Raw genomic sequence first — 17,657 nt, 5'->3', positions numbered from 1 at the left:
TAGGCAATACCACGGCAGAAATGAAACTGAAAGGCAGTGTGCTTTTTTTTTGTTTTCCTTTCCTTGGCATTCAGGATATGCTGGTAACCAAAACATGATCGCTTTTCATAATGGCCTAAGGCTGGTCAGTCATTTGCCTGGCTTGCCTTCCTGGGTTGGCATGGGGATAAGGCAGTCTTCTCTGGGGGGCATAAGTAGGGGCTGGCACCTTATTAGATGTCGGTTTGAAGACTGTCTATGCATATTTAAAAACTGCTGTGATGGGAATTCCCTGGTGGTCCAGTGGTTAGGACCCCATGGACTCTCTGCTTTGTGCTGCTGGGGGCCTTGCTGCAAGGCCAAAAAAAAAAAAAAGAAAAGAAATAAAAACAACTGTTGTGAAAGATACCATTTACTCATTCTTATAAAAAATGGATATTAGGAAAAAAACCCTTCAAAGACAGGATGCAGTTTCTCACATGTATTTTCTTTTATTATACAGAAAGAATAGTGCAAACCATTACTTTTTTTTTTTTTGGCCATGTGGCATGTGAAGTCTTTGTTCCCCGACCCGCGCCCCCTGCATTGGAAGCGCGGAGTCTTAACCACTGGACCACCAAGGAAGTCCCACAAACCATTAATTTTTTTTTTTTTTACATCTTTATTGGAGCATAATTGCTTTACAATGGTGTGTTAGTTTCTGCTGTATAACAAAGTGAATCAGCTATACATATACATATATCCCCATATCCCCTCCCTCTTGCGTCTCCCTCCCACCCTCCCTATCCCACCCCTCTAGGTGGTCACAGAGCATCAAGCCAGTCTCCCTGTGCTATGTGAAGACTCCTTTGTTTTAGTTCTCAGGAGGCTGAGAGCCAAGTTTCATATACTACATCTGTTGCTTTGTCTCATATGGAATGTATTCCTCCAAGCTCGGCACCCCAATCCCTTACCTTTTGTCATTTTATTCTTGCTTTAAAAGTTTTTACTAATTTGACTATTAAATTTATGATTTGGGAAGTTGGTATGGATAAGTCATAAAAATGTGAATGATAAGCAACGTAAGAACTACATGATAAAATTATGGGACAATATAGGAAGGACCTAAAATTTGAAATAAATAGACAACATTAAATAATTATATGCCTATGATCACTATATTTCTAGAAGAAAGATAAATCTGGTTTGACCCTTGACTAATCTCGGAGGTAGATATACATTTTCTCAATATTGAAACTCCTCTCTTGCCAAAATACTTCTGATGCTTTTACTTTCTGTTCTTCTGAGCCTTCTCACATCCACAACTCTCATCAAAATGATCCCTGTACTATTCTATCATCTCCCAGTTCTGCTTCATACTGAATCCACTGAATTTGCCTCATCCACCTTTATATCAACAGTGCCTAGGTTAGTGGCTAATAGAGGACCTGTCGTCTATAGCAGTCAATTATCAAAAAATAAATTATTTGTAGGTATTAAAGGTAACATGAGAGAGTACAAAGAACACTGTCTGCATGTCAGAAAACCCCAAAATGTTCATAGCACTGTCATTTAAACGCTGTAAACGTGAATGAGTATATTAACTTGCCTGAGCCTTAAGTTTACACATCTAGGGCTTCCCTGTGGTGCAGTGGTTAAGAATCCGTCTGCCAATTCAGGGGACGCTGGTTCGAGCCCTGGTCCAGGAAGGTCCCACATGCCGCGGAGCGACTAAGCCCATGCGCCACAACTACTGAGCCTGTGCTCTAGAGCCTGTGAGCCACAACTACTGAGCCCGTGTGCCACAACTACTGAAGCCTGCACGCCTAGAGCCCGTGCTCAGCAACGAGAGAAGCCACCACAGTGAGAAGTCCGTGCACCACAACGAAGTGTAAACACCGCTCGCCGCAACCAGAGAAAAGCCTGTGCGCAGCAACGAAGACCCAAAGCAGCCAAAAATAAATAAATAAAAATAAATTTAAAAAAATTTACACATCTATAAAATCTGCATGATTATGGCTTAAGGAAAAGGAAGATTGAAGCCAGAAACTTCCATTTCTCTCTATTGAATTAGTTATCTATTGGTGTATAACAAATCACCCCAAAACCTAGTGGCTTACTCAAGACACATTTATTATCTCACAGTTTCTGCATCAGGAATTTGGGAGTGACTTAGCAGAGTGGTTCTTTAATATTTATTTATTTATTTGGTTGCACCGGCTCTTAGTTGTGGCAGGCAGGCTCCTTAGTTGTGGCAGGTGGGCTCCTTAGTTGCGGCTCACCGGCTCCTTAGTTGTGGCATGCATGTGGGATCTAGTTCACTGACCAGGGATTGAGGGATCAAACCCCGGGTCCCCTGCATTGGGAATGGGGAGTCTTAACCACTGCGCCACCAGGGAAGTCCCTGCCTTCCACTCTTGAGGTGGGAAATCCCCCAAATATAGACAGAGTGGCCAAAAGCATGACACATGTTACCCACAGGTAATCTTTAGATAAATCAGAGGGACAAGGATGGCCCTTCCAGGTGAAAGGGTCTCAAAAGAGAAAGTATGGTGAAGTGATAAAGAGCGCAGACTCCAGATGCAAATGGTCTGGGTTGGAATTTTTTTTTTTTTTAATTATTTATTTTTGGCTGTGTTGGGTCTTTGTTGCTGTGAGCGGGCTTTCTCTAGTTGCTGTGAGCGGGGGCTACTCTTTGTTGAGGTGAACAGCCTTCTCATTGCAGTGGCTTCTCTTGTTGCAGAGCATGGGCTCTAGGCGCGCGGGCTTCAGTAGTTGTGGCACGTGGGTTCAGTAGTTGTGGCTTGCAGGCTCTAGAGCACAGGCTCAGTAGTTGTGGCACACGGGCTTAGTTGCTCCGCGGCATGTGGGACCTTCCCGGACCAGGGCTCGAACCCTTGTCTCCTGCATTGGCAGGCGGATTCTTAACCACTGTGCCACCAGGGAAGCCTTTTTTTTTTTTTTAATTTTTAAATTATTTTTATTTTTTTGGCTGCGTTGAGTCTTCGTTGCTGCGTGCGGGCTTTCTCTAGTTGCAGCAAGCGGGAGCTACTCTTCATTGCAGAGCATGGGCTTCTCATTGCGGTGGCTTCTCGTATCGCAGAGTACAGGCTCTAGGCGCCCGGGCTTCAGTATTTGCAGCACATGGGCTTCAGTAGTTATGGCGTGTGGGCTCTAGAGTGCAAGCTCAGTAGTTGTGGCACACGGGTTCCATAGCATGTAGGATCTTCCCAGGCCAGGGCTCGAACCTGTGTTCCCTGCATTGGCAGGTGGATTCTTAACCACTGTGCCACCAGGGAAGTCCCCAAGAAGGGTGACTGATTGAACACGGAGGTTGCAGAAGATGGAGGTGTCCTTCTATTTTGCAACTGAAATATTAGTGCAATCACAGTGTTATTCACTGACATAAAGCACATGGTGAATATTTGTTTGATATTTCATCAAATAAATGCTTTTATTTTTGGCACAGGGCGTGCGGGATCTTAATTCCCCAACCAGGAATTGCACTCGTGCCCCCTGCAGTGGAAGCGCAGAGTCCAAACCACTGGACCACCAGGGAATTCCCCCAAAGTACTTTCTAAGCCTGCAATTGCTAAATTGCATTCTGTGGTGACTAGACTCTCTTAAAGATTCTTTATGGGCATTTATTTTTTAAATACATATTAGGAAACTTTAAGAGATTCTGTGCAGAGTTTCCCAACTTCTTAAGAACTAAAGCTACTTTAAAAAGATGCATATTTGAAACTCATGTAAAAATAGAGTTCCATGAAACACACTTTGAGAAATGGAGAACATCTGTAAGGAAACTGAAAAACCAAGGAAGGAAACCCACTTCCTGCAGAAGTGATACAGATTTAAAGTATTAATAAAACTGCAAATGTTTGACCGATGGCAGGTCTATTATAGGTGTGGAAGTTCTGCCCAAGCAGACTTTCAAAAATCAGGTGAAGCTGGACTAGGCTGAATCAAGCAATCCTTACTCATTGTCCGTGCTTTGCGCAAGTCAGGAAATTAGCCAACCATCAGCGTGGCTGGAATAAAGTTTCTTTCTTTAATAGACAAACATTCTAATTATGTTCCCTCTAGTTATGACAGTTATCCCTCTGCCATCAACAGATGAGGGAAACTTTAAGATAATTGCAGCCCCCAGAAAAGTCAAGTCCCACTGAATGCAATGGGATACATAGCCACTTGAGATAATGGGAAAATTGGGATTACAACTGTCCTACAGTAAAAAAAAAAAAAAAAAAAAAAAGTAATTTGTTACTGATGCTGAAAGCTCAGCTTCTCTGTACACCAGTGCCAAATTAAATCTTGGAGAGAGAGTTTGGGGTGAAGTATAAAAGGATAGCTTTATTATTCAATACTCTACCAGGCAAAGAGGGACGCAGTTGGCTCCTGCCTCGAAAAACTATGTGTCCCAACTTGGAGCGGGTAGTGAGAAGTTTTATAACAATATTACCCAAGGCTGGGTTGCTGACAAGATTAGGGTGTGTGCAGGGTCTCAGGTGGTTGGGTCTCCTAATCTTGATGAGTTTCTCTGGTCCCTTTAATCTGGCCTCAGGTGGTTTCCTGGCTGCTCCTTCCTTGATTAGCAACTGTTTGAATCCACCCTTTGGAACTCAGCATAGGTCGTGGAGGCTGGAGTCTTGCCTACAAGAAATCGGTGACCAAAAAAATAGGCTCCATGCCCGGGAGCCTCACAGGGCCCCACGCGGTTTCATTACCCACCACAATCAAAAATCTAACTCCATTCTCAAAATCTGACTTCAAAATGACCCTACTTACCTCTTCTAGCTTTTTCAGTATCTTGTAGATTTCCTGCTTTATTTGCTTGGTTTGAATTCCATAGAATTTAGAACCAAAAATGTGATTTTACAGACTGAAGGTGAGCAAAGTTCTAGTGTCCAGCTTCCTACATGAACAAAGACTCACACTAATGCACATCAACCACGTGAAATTTCCACATAGGTTTAAAAAGAGAATCCTAACAGCTTGGGGGTGAGGTAGGGGGATAAGAAAGATAAAAAGATAAAAGATATGCAAAAGATAAAAAGATTATTGTCAGACTTCTCAAGATCAGCATTGAAATCTAGAAGAAGCTTGACCCATGCTTTTAAAATTCTGAAGATAAAATGTTTCTCATGTTTCTCAGCTGACTTCTACAGTCGGCCAAGCTATCTAGAGTAAGTTGGGAATAAAGACATTTTCAAAATGCAAAGTATCCAAAAAAATCATTTCCCATGCTTTCTCAGGAAGCCACTGGAGGATTCACTACATCAAAATGAGGGACTAAACCATAAAAAGAGAATGCTTGGAATTCAGGACACAAGTAATTCAACACAGAAGAGAAGAGAAAAAAAAATTCCCAGGATGATAGTGAAGGGAGATCCCAGGGTAACAGAAAGTAATTATCTAGTTTAGAGAAAGAGGATAAAGAGATCCAGAAGAATGTATCCAAGAAAAAAAAGTGAAATTCCAGTTTTCCTACATCCTTGCCAACACTGGATAATGAAAAAACACAGTCCTGTGTGTCTTTCCTTTACTCTCACCCTGCTTTGCTACTTCACTTTTGACACCAGCTGTGTGGGTTTTCCACACATAAAGCAATTCTCTGATTCTCAATTCTGATACTATCTTGTGTCAGATCCCGCTGGTTAAGGACTCAGTCCCGCAAGACTGCCCCCACCTCGGATGCCAATTGAAAGTCTAGGTTGTTACCTGTGTTTCTGACCAACTGGGTATAAATTGGAGGTTCCCTTGACCCACTCGTGGGGTTTGATTAATTTGCTAGAGCAACTCACGGTATTCAGGAAGTCAGTTGACTTACTAGATAACTGGCTTATTATGAAGAATATTAAAGGATACAAATGCTGGAACTTCCTGGTGGTCCAGTGGTTAAGAATCCTCGCTTCCACTGCAGGGGGCACAGGTTTCATCCCTGGTCCAGGAACTAAGATCCCACATACCCTATGGCGCGGCCAAAAGAAAAAAAAAAGGACACAAATGAACAGCCAGATGAAGAGATACATATGGCAAGACCTGGAAGGGTCCTGAACACAGAAGCTTCTGTCCCAGTGGAGTTTGGGGTGCGCTACTCTCCAGGGATATGGTTACTTTCTGGCTCACCAATATGAAAGCTCTCAGAAACCCCACCTTCTGAGTTTTTATGAAGGCATCATTACATAGGCGTGATTGGCCATTGGTGATTGAACTCAGTTTTCTCCATCTTCTCTCCCCCAAGGTCAGGGGCTGAACTGAAAGTTCCAGACTTCTAGTCACATTTTGATATTCCTGGCAGCCAGACTTCACCTTTATGTTACCTAGGGGGATTCCAAAAGTCACCTCATAAACATCACAAAAGACACTTTTATTGTGCTCAACATTTAGGAAATTCCAAGGGAGCTTTGTGCCATGAACAGGATGAAGACCAAATATATATTTCTTATTATAAATCACAGTGTCGGGCTTCCCTGATGGCGCAGTGGTTAAGAATCTGCCTGCCAATGCAAGGGGCATGGGTTTGAGCCCTGGCCCGGGAAGATCCCACATGCCGCAGAGCAACTAAGCCCGTGCGCCACAACTACTGAGCCTGTGCTCTAGAGCCCGCAAGCCACAACTACTGAGCCCATGTGCCACAACTACTGAAGCCTGCACGCCTAGAGCCCATGCTCCACAACAAGAGAAGCCATGACAATGAGAAGCCCACGCACCGCAACAAAGGGCAGCCCCCGCTCACCGCAAGTAGAGAAAGCCCACGCACAGCAACGAAGACCCACACAGCCAAAAATAAATAAATAAATAAGAGTCTTAAAAAAAACTTCTTAAAAAAAAAAATCACAATGTCACACTGGGTATGATCAATCTCTTAAATCTTTGACAATCTGATAGATGAACAATGGTACTTTAATTTCTAATTCTTTAATTTGTGGTATTTGGCATTTTGTGTGTGGGTATTCATTGACTGGGAATTATGTTTTCCTGTTGGGGAGGAAGGAATTTCCCTCTACCCTTCTAGTTCTTCTGGCTGGTCTAAGAATTGATGTGACATGATATAGATAACAGGAGAAAATCAAACAAAAGTTTGATAACATGTATGCATGGGAGAGACCCAGAAAAACTAACTCACCCAAATGGCTGAAGCCCTGACCTTAAATACCATCTTCAGCTAAAGACAAAAGAAGAGGCTGTGGGTAGTGATTTGGGACCTCAAAGGGGAGGAAGGCAATTCGCAAGGAAATGGAAAAGTGAATGGCAAACAGATGTTTGCTGGGCTGTGCAGAGGCAATGGGACCCAGAGTGGGCTCTGATCTCCAGGCCCAGCCGAGTTTCCCCACCACACTCAGCCCGTACTCTTTGCAGAGATCTCTGGTGACAGCTCTATTCTGGGAACTGGCCCTTTATCTAAATTCTTTAGGCAGCTAAGGGGGGAAGGTCACATTTTCTTCTTGAGTCTTTTGGGCCTTGATTGTTTTCAGCTTGAAATTATCCACATGCCAAAGAGATGTTTTAGGGTGGCAAATTTTGCTCCCCTTCAATCCTTTGCCCTTTTTTTCTATTGGTTTGTCTTCTCTCCTCTGTTAATTTGTGAGAGAGATTTGTACATTAGAGGAAACGTCCATTTCTCTCATATGTATTTTTCCCAGTCTTTTGAGTTTATTGAAACCGAGCCGGACTCTGCGGGGCCCTCCTAGGTACAAAAGCCCCTCTGTGTCCCATGGTTTCTTGTTTGTTAGAAAAAAGCTTTAGACTCCTAGGCCTCCCCTGACTTCCAAAGAGCAGAATCCAACAGTTACTAATTAGGGAGATGAGGGAATGCAGAAACTAAGGAAAAGCAGTCAAGAAGCAATAGTGCAGCAATAAAAGAGTCTTAGTTCCTCTCAGGGGATATATATAACAATCTGATACGTATCTTTGAATTGCTCTGCAGAAAAGAAGACCCCAGCCCAGGTGGAGGATGGTGAGTACATGCCAACCACAAACATGTAGACATTAGACCCCAGACTGGTTGGAACCAGAAGGTTGATGATTAAGATTTCTGAAACACCACCCTGTTACCTCACCACCAACCAATCAGAAAAAAAGTCATGCCCTCTGCAACCCTCACCCCAAATGTCGCCTTTAAAAACCATTCCCTGAAAGCCATCTGGGAGTTCAGTTCTTTTGAGGTTGAGCTACCTGTTCTCCTTCCTTGGTGCCCTGTAGTAAATGCGGTACTTTCCCTCACCACATCCCCTTGTCAGTAAATTGGCTTTGCAGGGAGACCGGCAGATCCAAGTTCGATTCGGTAACGTTACGACTTTTTTTCTTAATTTAAAATTTTATATAGGCAAATATATACTTTGTAGTTTCTACGGCATGCTGATAAAGATAATTTGTATATCGGGACTGGGATGTTATGAATTATGATGTGAATTATAATAAGGAATATGCATTTGGGCTTTGTACTGTTTTTTATGACTGAGCTTCTAAAACCCTTGTAATTTCCTAAGTGATGAGAGAAAGGTGTTTTGCTATGTTCACGAGGCAACTTTTGGAATGTCCTTATGTTGCCTAAGGATAGGGCTGGTTGCCAAGGGAGATAACCCTGTGTTTGTAGGGTTGGAACTTTCTCTTCCACCCTTGGACCTTCTAGGAGGGGAGAGGGGACCAATGGCAAAAGATTTAGTCAATCACGCCTGTGTAATGAAGTCCTGTAATAAAAATCCAGGACAGTGTTTGGAAAGCTTCCAGGTTGGTGGAGATGTGGGGAGAGGGTGGCGCTGGGAGAGGGCATGGGCACCCCATACCCTTTCTCCATACCTTGCCTTATGCATTTCCTTTATCTGTTTTTTCCTGGTTTATATAATAAACCAGCAATCTAGTAAGTAAAACATTTCTCTGAGTTCTGTGAGCTGCTCTAGCAAATTAATCGAACCTGAGGAGCGGGTTGTGGAACCTTTTTTTTTTTTTTTTGGCTGCACCGTGCAGCTTGTGAGATCTTAGTTCCTCGACCAGGGAGCGAACCCGTGCCCCGCACCCCCCCACCCCCACAAATGGAAGCGCGGAGCCCTAACCACTGGATCGCCAAGGAATTCCCAGAAACTTCTGATTTATAATAGCCAGTCAGTCAGAAGTATCAGTGACAACCTGGACTTGAGATTGGCATCCTAGGTTAGAGGGGATCACTGGAACCTCTAATTTGTAGTCAATCAAAAGCGCAGGTAATCTGAGCTTGCAATTGGTGTCTGAAGGACAGGGGTGGGAAGTAGTCTTGTAGAACTGAGCTCTTAGCCTGTGGAATCTGATGCTGTCTCCAGGTAGACAGTGTCATAATTGAATTGAATTGTAGGACACCCAGCTGGTGTCCCAAGCATTGTCTGGTGGTGTGTATGTGTGTGTGTATGGGGGGGAGAACCTCCCCCAGCAGTGGAAATGGGTCTAGGACCTAATTTAGGGACCCAAGAAATAGAGGATGGTCCACATCACAAAACTTCAGTTTTCGGGCTTCCCTGGTGGCGCAGTGGTTGAGAATCTGCCTGCCAATGCAGGGGACACAGGTTTGAGCCCTGGTCTGGGAAGATCCCACATGCCGCGGAGCAACTGGGCCCGTGAGCCACAATTACTGAGCCTGCGCGTCTGGAGCCTGTGCTCCGCAACAAGAGAGGCCGCGATAGTGAGAGGCCCGCGCACCGTGATGAAGAGTGGCCCCCGCTTGCCACAACTGGAGAAAGCCCTTGCACAGAAACGAAGACCCAACACAGCCATAAATAAATAAAAATTTAAAAAAAAAAACAACAAAAAAACTTCAGTTTCAGCCCACACTTAAACCGGAGATGCCCAATAAACTTAATACCCACCAGCCACCACCCTCCCACTCAGCTTTAGCTTACCTCACCCTAGAAAATAGGACCTGCCAGCCTTACAAGGAAACCCTTGACCTCCCAGCCAATCACGCATGCCCTGTTTCCAAGTTGCTGCTTCTAACACTCACTCTTGCCTAGACCTCCCTGGAAAAGAGGGCCCCCCTGCTTCGAAGGCACTGTATTCCCCCAGTTCATGGTTTGTTTTCCCTTGAATAAAGGACATCAAACAGGTTACTAAATTGTTTTATTTTTGTTATTTGACCATGCTTAGACTTTTCCCTCTACCAGAGTATAAATACATTCACTCACCTCTACCCCCTTACACCCAAGGTGGGGAGAGGGGGTTGACAAGGGAAATCGAGTAGACTCACTATCCTTAGTTATAAGGGCCCCTTTGGGATGCTGGTGACACATTTACAGTCTTTCATCTGCCCTATTGGAATTCCCTGGCGTTCCAGTGGTTAGGACTCTGCGTTCTCACTGCCGTGGCCTGGGCTCAATCCCTGGTTGGGGAACTAAGATCCCACAAGGCACATGGCGTGGCCAAAAAAAAAGAAATCTGCCCTATTGTGTGGAATTTTCCCGTTGAACTGAGCTGCTAAGGTGCTGGCGTGGAGGATGCTGATAGTTAGCCAGTTTTAGGATTTTGGCAGATGGGAGCAATAAAAAGAGGCAGAGGGGCAAAAAAAGTTTCAGATGAGTCAACCTCTGAGCTGAATAAGAAAGAAAATGAAGAACGAAGAGGGCTGGTGGGTTGGGAAAAGTCAGAAAGGTCACTGAAGTGGAAATCTTGATAAGATTAAATAGGTACAGTGGGTGTATTTAAACAATCAAGCTTGAAGAATAATATATTATGGTCAGAAACAGGATGGATTAACTATTTTTAGAGCAAAGTTAGAATAGAAAAGTAGAAAGGAGATCAAGGAGGTATGCCCCATCATTCTTTTTCTTTTTTTTTTCTTTTTTTCCCTTTTTTTGGTAATTTTTATTGGAGTATAGTTGATTTATGATGGTGTGTTTCTGCTGTACAGCAAAATGAATCAGTTATACATATACATATGTCCACTCTTTTTTAGGTTCTTTTCCCATATAGATCATTACAGAGTACTGAGTAGAGTTCCCTGTGCTGTACAGTAGGTCCTTATTAGTTCTCTATTTTACATATAGTAGTGTGTATATATCAATCCCTATCTCCCAATTGATGCCCACCCTGCCCCCATTATTCTTTTTCTTTTTCAGAATTTTCTTGGTTTTCTCACATGTTTCTTTAACTAGATAAACTTTAGAATTATTTTGTGGGAGTTCCTAAAGAGCCAGCAGAGTTTTCAAAATGTCACTAGTGAAACTCTAAATGCCAGATAAAAAAGGTAACCCTCCCTCTACTCTCCAATTATGTGTTACTCTCATGCAACCATTCCTTTCCAGCCAAGTTTCTTGAAATAGTAGTGCAGACTCATTATTCTCTTTCTTTATCTTCTGTTCCTCAATTCCTTTGTAAGCCTTTGCTAAGGACACCAATGGGCTGTCTTCAATTTTGTCTTCTTTTGTCTTTTGCCTTCTTGTGTTTGACCACATTCTTCTTGGAACTCTTTGATACCCAAGACCTGTTGTCTCCTGGTTTCCTTCTTCTCAGTTTTCTTCTTAGGCATTTCTTACTTTGTCCACCACTGAAATATTGGTGTTTTATAAGATTATCACCTCTCATTCATTCATTCATTCAATAGATTGAGTAAAACCAATCTGGTAACAGAGCAGTAAATAAAAAAGACCCTGTCTTTCATGGAGCTCAAATACTAGTTTTCTCATATCGTATAAATGTTACTGAGTCCAAGCTCGCTCTGCTCGCGGCAAGACAGGCCAATGAATAGAAGGTGTTTATTCGGAAAGCTGGCAGACTGGTGTCTCTGAAAAACCATCTTATCGGGGTTTGGATGCCAGTTTCTTTTATAGCACAGAGAGGGGGAGGAGATGAGGAAGTAAAGTAAAAAGGCCATAATTTTTGCAGATATCCCCTGGAATGGCCAGCCTCCGGGAGGGGGTGTGTTAGTTTCTTCTTCCTTGCAGCCATCCACAGGTGGAACGGGTCTGGATGTTTCCCTGAACACAGGCACTTTGGTTTAACATTCAGGCAGAGGGGCAGGGTTCCCCTAAGGCAAGCCATTATGTAGAGACAGTGAACAAAAGCAGAGGAAAGCAAAGGTTAAAGTAAAAGAAACAGATCCAACGTGTAGTCCGATTTGGCTCTTCCCTGTTACGTGAACACTTCCCAGGACATCTCATTCATTTCCGTGGCTTCAACTACACCTGTAATCAGGAGTGATATAATATGTTAACAATGGAATCATCCTAGCACCAACTAAATCAGAAGAGGGCATCAACCAATCAGACAGACAGTCTGGCTCTACTCTGTTGTACTGGCTGAATATCAGCCCAACCTATAATATATAAATATGATAATATGATGTCTGGTAGTAGAAGGACAGTCTAGAACCTCCAAACTGCTCAAATTCTAGCTCTGTTACTTCTGCTGCATGACATGGGGCAAATTACTTCACCTGTGTGTGCTTCAGTTCCCTCCTCTATAAAATGGCATAATAAAGTACCTACACTATACGGTTGTTACAAGAGTCATACAATATAATACATGTAAAGCATTTAGAACAGCCTGGAATTTTTTTTTTAAGTGATTTAATATTTTATTTATTTATTTATTTATGGCTGTGTTGGGTCTTTGTTGCTGTGCGTGGGCTTTCCCTAGTTACAGTGAGCGGGGGCTACTCTTCGTTGAGGTGCACGGGCTTCTCACTGCGGTGGCTTCTCTTTGTTGCAGAGCATGGACTCTAGGGCACGGGCTTCAGTAGTTGTGGCTCGTGGGCTCTAGAGCGCAGGCTCAGTAGTTGTGGTGCATGGACTTAGTTGCTCCGCAGCATGTGGGATCTTCCCGGACCAGGGCTCGAACCTGTGTCCCCTGCATTGACAGGTGGATTCTTAACCACTGCACCACCAGGGAAGTCCCTAGAACAGCCTGGAATATTGATGAACACTCAATAAATGATAGTTATTATTATTAATTATTTCACAACTATGTTTCTAATCCTGACTTTTTCCCCCTTGAGCTCCAAAGTTATAGATTAAATGGTTTTTCTTCCAAATATATACCATAGGTGCTTGGGAAACCTACAAGGTTCAGTATAATTAGTCGAGGCAGCCTTGTAGACAAATAGGGCAATCAAATTTTATAAGTACTAGGTAGAATGGGGAGAAATAACATATATATAAATTTATATATATATGCATAAATACATACCTATATATACAGTTGTAAGTGGTTTATACATGTGAACTCATTTAATCTTAACGACTGCCCCCACTAAGTAAATACTATCATTATCCCCACTTTATAAATGGGAAAACTGAGGCACATAGGTTCAAATGACTTGAGAAAAGTCACATAGCTACTAAGTCTAAACCCACTCTACCTCCAGAGTTTAATCTCCTTGTCACGCCACTATACTGCTCACCAAAGAGGAAGCCGTCTTGTGAAAAAAAAAGCATTTCTTATCATTTTCTTTACGGCTCAGATCTATTTCCCTTCAGATTTTACAACTTAAAAATATCCTTTGGGACTTCCCTGGTGGCACAGTGGTTAAGAATCCGCCTGCCGGGCTTCCCTGGTGGCGCAGTGGTTGAGAATCCGCCTGCCAATGCAGGGGACACGGGTTCGAGCCCTGGTCTGGGAGGATCCCACATGCCACGGAGCAACTAGGCCCGTGAGCCACAATTACTGAGCCTGCGCATCTGGAGCCTGTGCTCCGCAGCAAGAGAGGCCACGATAGTGAGAGGCCCGCGCACCGCGATGAAGAGTGGCCCCCGCTTGCCACAACTAGAGAAAGCCCTCGCACAGAAACGAAGACCCAACACAGCCATAAATAAATAAATAAATAAATATTTAAAAAAAAAAAAAAAAAAAAAAAAAGAATCCGCCTGCCAATGCAGGGGACACTGGTTCGAGCCCTGGTCTGGGAAGGTCCCACATGCTGCAGAGCAACTAAGCCCATGCGCCACAACTACTCAGCCTGTGCTCTAGAGCCCACGAGCCACAACTACTGAAGCCCGTGCGCCACAACTACTGAGCATGTGCTCTAGAGCCTGTGAGCCACAACTACTGAAGCCCACGTGCCACAACTACTGAAGCCTGTGAGCCTAGAGCCCGTGCTCCACAACAAGAGAAGCCACCACAATGAGAAGCCTGCGCACCACAACGAAGAGTAGCCCCTGCTCGCCACAACTAGAGAAAGCCCACGCAATAACGAAGACCTAATGCAGCCACAAATAAATAAATAAATAAATTTTTCAAAAAAGAGCACCAGGTATGCCAAAGAAAGATTCGCAGTAACCTGAATAAATTAAAATTCACAGTAACTTGACAGCTGACCCACAGACATAGAAAACAAACATATGGTTACCAAAGCGCAAAGGGTGGGGAGGGATAAATTAGGAGTTTGGGATTAACATACACACAGTACTATAAAAAATAGATAACAAAAAAAAAAAATTAGGGGACAGCTGATTCATCCTGGGACACAAGATGGAATTCTGAGCCCGTTTCATTCCTATGTAAGTTGTTGCCCATTTTTATTTTGTAGTAAATACTTATGAAATCTCATCTTTGCGTGAACCAATGTGAAGACATTTCATTAGGAATAGTCACTGAAACCTTCCTAGCTAGGAAAAAATGTGGGAGTTTGTCGTCCAAGTAGATGATCGCCACAGGTTGCTTCTAATTTTATTCTATCATTGACTAATTTTGTGTTTTTAAGACTCTAGTTCAACTTCACCAATCTTTATGAAGACCTTTGAAACTTCTGTAGCTCACTGATTTTGATATACTTTATCCCTCTTAGCTTAATTTTGGATTCAGATCTCATCTATGGTAAAGGGTACATGAAGCCCCCATGGGATTTAAAATTAGAAGGAAAAAGAAACCAGATTGCATGGACCATGACAACTTTAAAACCCTAGGGGCAGAATTTTTTTGATTAACACTCAGAGGTGGTTATTTGTACTGTGTAGGTTTCATGGTCCAAAGATTAGAACAGCTTGTTATGCATTAAGCTAGCTAGGTTTTGTGCCTATTTCCCTGGTGGCCTGACTTCAGACAAGTTCTTTCCAGTTCTTTCTTTTATTTTTTTAATTTTTTTAAATTTTTTTAACATCTTTATTGGAGTATAATTGCTTTACAATGGTGTGTTAGTTTCTGTTTATAACAAAGTGAATCAGTTATACATATACATATGTTCCATATCTCTTCCCTCTTGTGTCTCCTTCCCTCCCACACTCCCTATCCCACCCCTCTAGGTGGTCACAAAGCACCGAGCTGATCTCCCTGTGCTATGTGGCTGCTTCCCACTAGCTATCTATTTTACATTTGGTAGTGTATATATGTCCATGCCACTCTCTCACTTTGTCCCAGCTTACCCTTCCCCCTCCCCATATCCTCAAGTGCATTCTCTAGTAGGTCTGTGTCTTTATTCCGTCTTGCCCCTAGGTTCTTCATGACCATTTTTTTTTCTTAGATTCCATATATATGTATTAGCATATGGTATTTGTTTTTCTCTTTCTGACTTACTTCACTCTGTATGACAGACTCTAGGTCCATCCACCTCACTACAAATAACTCAGTTTCGTTTTGTTTTATGGCTGAGCAATATTCCATTGTATATATGTGCCACATCTTCTTTATCCATTCATCTGTTGATGGACACTTAGGTTGCTTCCATGTCCTGGCTATTGTAAATAGAGCTGCAATGAACATTTTGGTACATGTCTCTTTTTTTTTTTTTTTTTAATGAGGATCTTGAATCAGATGCGTATGTTTGATTGATTGATTGATTGATTGATTTTGGCTGTGTTGGGTCTTCGTTTCTGTGCGAGGGCTTTCTCCAGTTGTGGCAAAGCGGGGCCACTCTTCATCGCGATGCGCGGGCCTCTCACCGCCGCGGCCTCTCTCGCCGCGGAGCACAGGCTCCAGACGCGCAGGCTCAGCAGTTGTGGCTCACGGGCCCAGCCGCTCCGCGGCATGTGGGATCTTCCCAGGCCAGGGCTCGAACCCTGTGTCCCCTGCATTAGCAGGCAGACTCTCAACCACTGCGCCACCAGGGAAGCCCCGGTACATGTCTCTTTTTGAATTATGGTTTTCTCAGGGTATATGGCCAGTAGTGGGATTGCTGGGTCGTATGGTAGTTCTATTTGTAGTTTTTTAAGGAACCTCCATACTGTTCTCCATAGTGACTGTATCAATTTACATTCCCACCAACAGTGCAGGAGGGTTCTCTTTTCTCCACACCCTCTCCAGCATTTATTGTTTCTAGATTTTTGATGATGGCCATTCTGACTGGTGTGAGATGATATCTCATTGTAGTTTTGATTTGCATTTCTCTAATGATTAATGATATTGAGCATTCTTTCATGTGTTTGTTGGCAATCTGTATATCTTCTTTGGAGAAATGTCTATTTAGGTCCTTCTGCCCATTTTTGGATTGGGTTGTTTGTTTCTCTGATATTGAGCTGCATGAGCTGCTTGTAAATTTTGGAGATTAATCCTTTGTCAGTTGCTTCGTTTGCAAATATTTTCTCCGATTCTGAGGGTTGCCTTTTGGTCTTGTTTATGGTTTCCTTTGCTGTGCAAAAGCTTTTAAGTTTTATTAGGTCCCATTTGTTTATTTTTGCTTTTATTTCCATTTCTCTAGGAGGTGGGTCAAAAAGGATCTTGCTGTGATGTATGTCATAGAGTGTTCTGCCTATGTTTTCCTCTAAGAGTTTGATAGTGTCTGGCCTTACATTTAGGTCTTTAATCCATTTGAGTTTATTTTTGTGTATGGTGTTAGGGAGTGTTCTAATTTCATACTTTTACATGTAGCTGTCCAGTTTTCCCAGCACCAACTTATTGAAGAGGCTGTCTTTTCTCCACTGTATATGCTTGCCTCCTTTATCAAAGATAAGCTGACCATATGTGTGTGGGTTTATCTCTGGGCTTTCTATCCTTTTCCATTGATCTATGTTTCTGTTTTTGTGCCAGTACCATACTGTCTAGATTACTGTAGCTTTGTAGTATAGTCTGAAGTCAGGGAGCCTGATTCCTCCAGCTCCATTTTTCGTTCTCAAGCTTGCTTTGGCTACTAATTTCACTGGGCTCTACCCTATAGGGATGGTCCCTAGTTGCCTGGTAACCGGCCCTGGGATGATTAAGGGAGAGGAATATTGCCTCCTGGGGTGTATGAGCCAAACAGAGGAGTCATGGCTCTGGATTGGTTAGCTTGCCTATCTTTGCTATGTCTAAGAATTGGCTCACCCTAGAAAGGACAGCCTCTCCTCAGCCAGAAAGGTATTTTTAAGGTGTCATAGTATACAGAAAAAAAATTTTTTTAATGTATACAATACAGGGGACCCTACTACATATGAATTGCCTATATTTATGTGTGACGTTAAATTTATATATGAGTTGGGGAAACAATTGGCTAATTGGCATGGTATGTTGTGTTGACTTTCAAATGTTTATTTACTTTGTTTTTGCAGGAATATGGCAATGGGGAGCTGGGTATTTTAGAGGTATTTGTTTGCTCTTAGGTCTCAAATAGTTTTTAGACCCTTGAAAAGTTTATAAACCGTAGGGTAGCTCAGACTCCAGTTATAACCTAGTTTATCAAACTAGGACAAACCTAGGTTGTCCTTAATCTATCTTCACATTTACCAGGAGTGATGGGTTATGGTAATCCTCAACTTTTGATGGATATCATACCACCCCTCCACTCAGTAAGATCAGACAAATTTGTCCTTGACTAATGGACCTGTGTG

The sequence above is a fragment of the Balaenoptera acutorostrata genome, chromosome 11, assembly GCF_949987535.1.
Source record: "Balaenoptera acutorostrata chromosome 11, mBalAcu1.1, whole genome shotgun sequence".
In the NCBI taxonomy this organism is placed as follows: Eukaryota; Metazoa; Chordata; class Mammalia; order Artiodactyla; family Balaenopteridae; genus Balaenoptera; species Balaenoptera acutorostrata.
Note: the sequence above shows the minus strand (reverse complement) of the source record.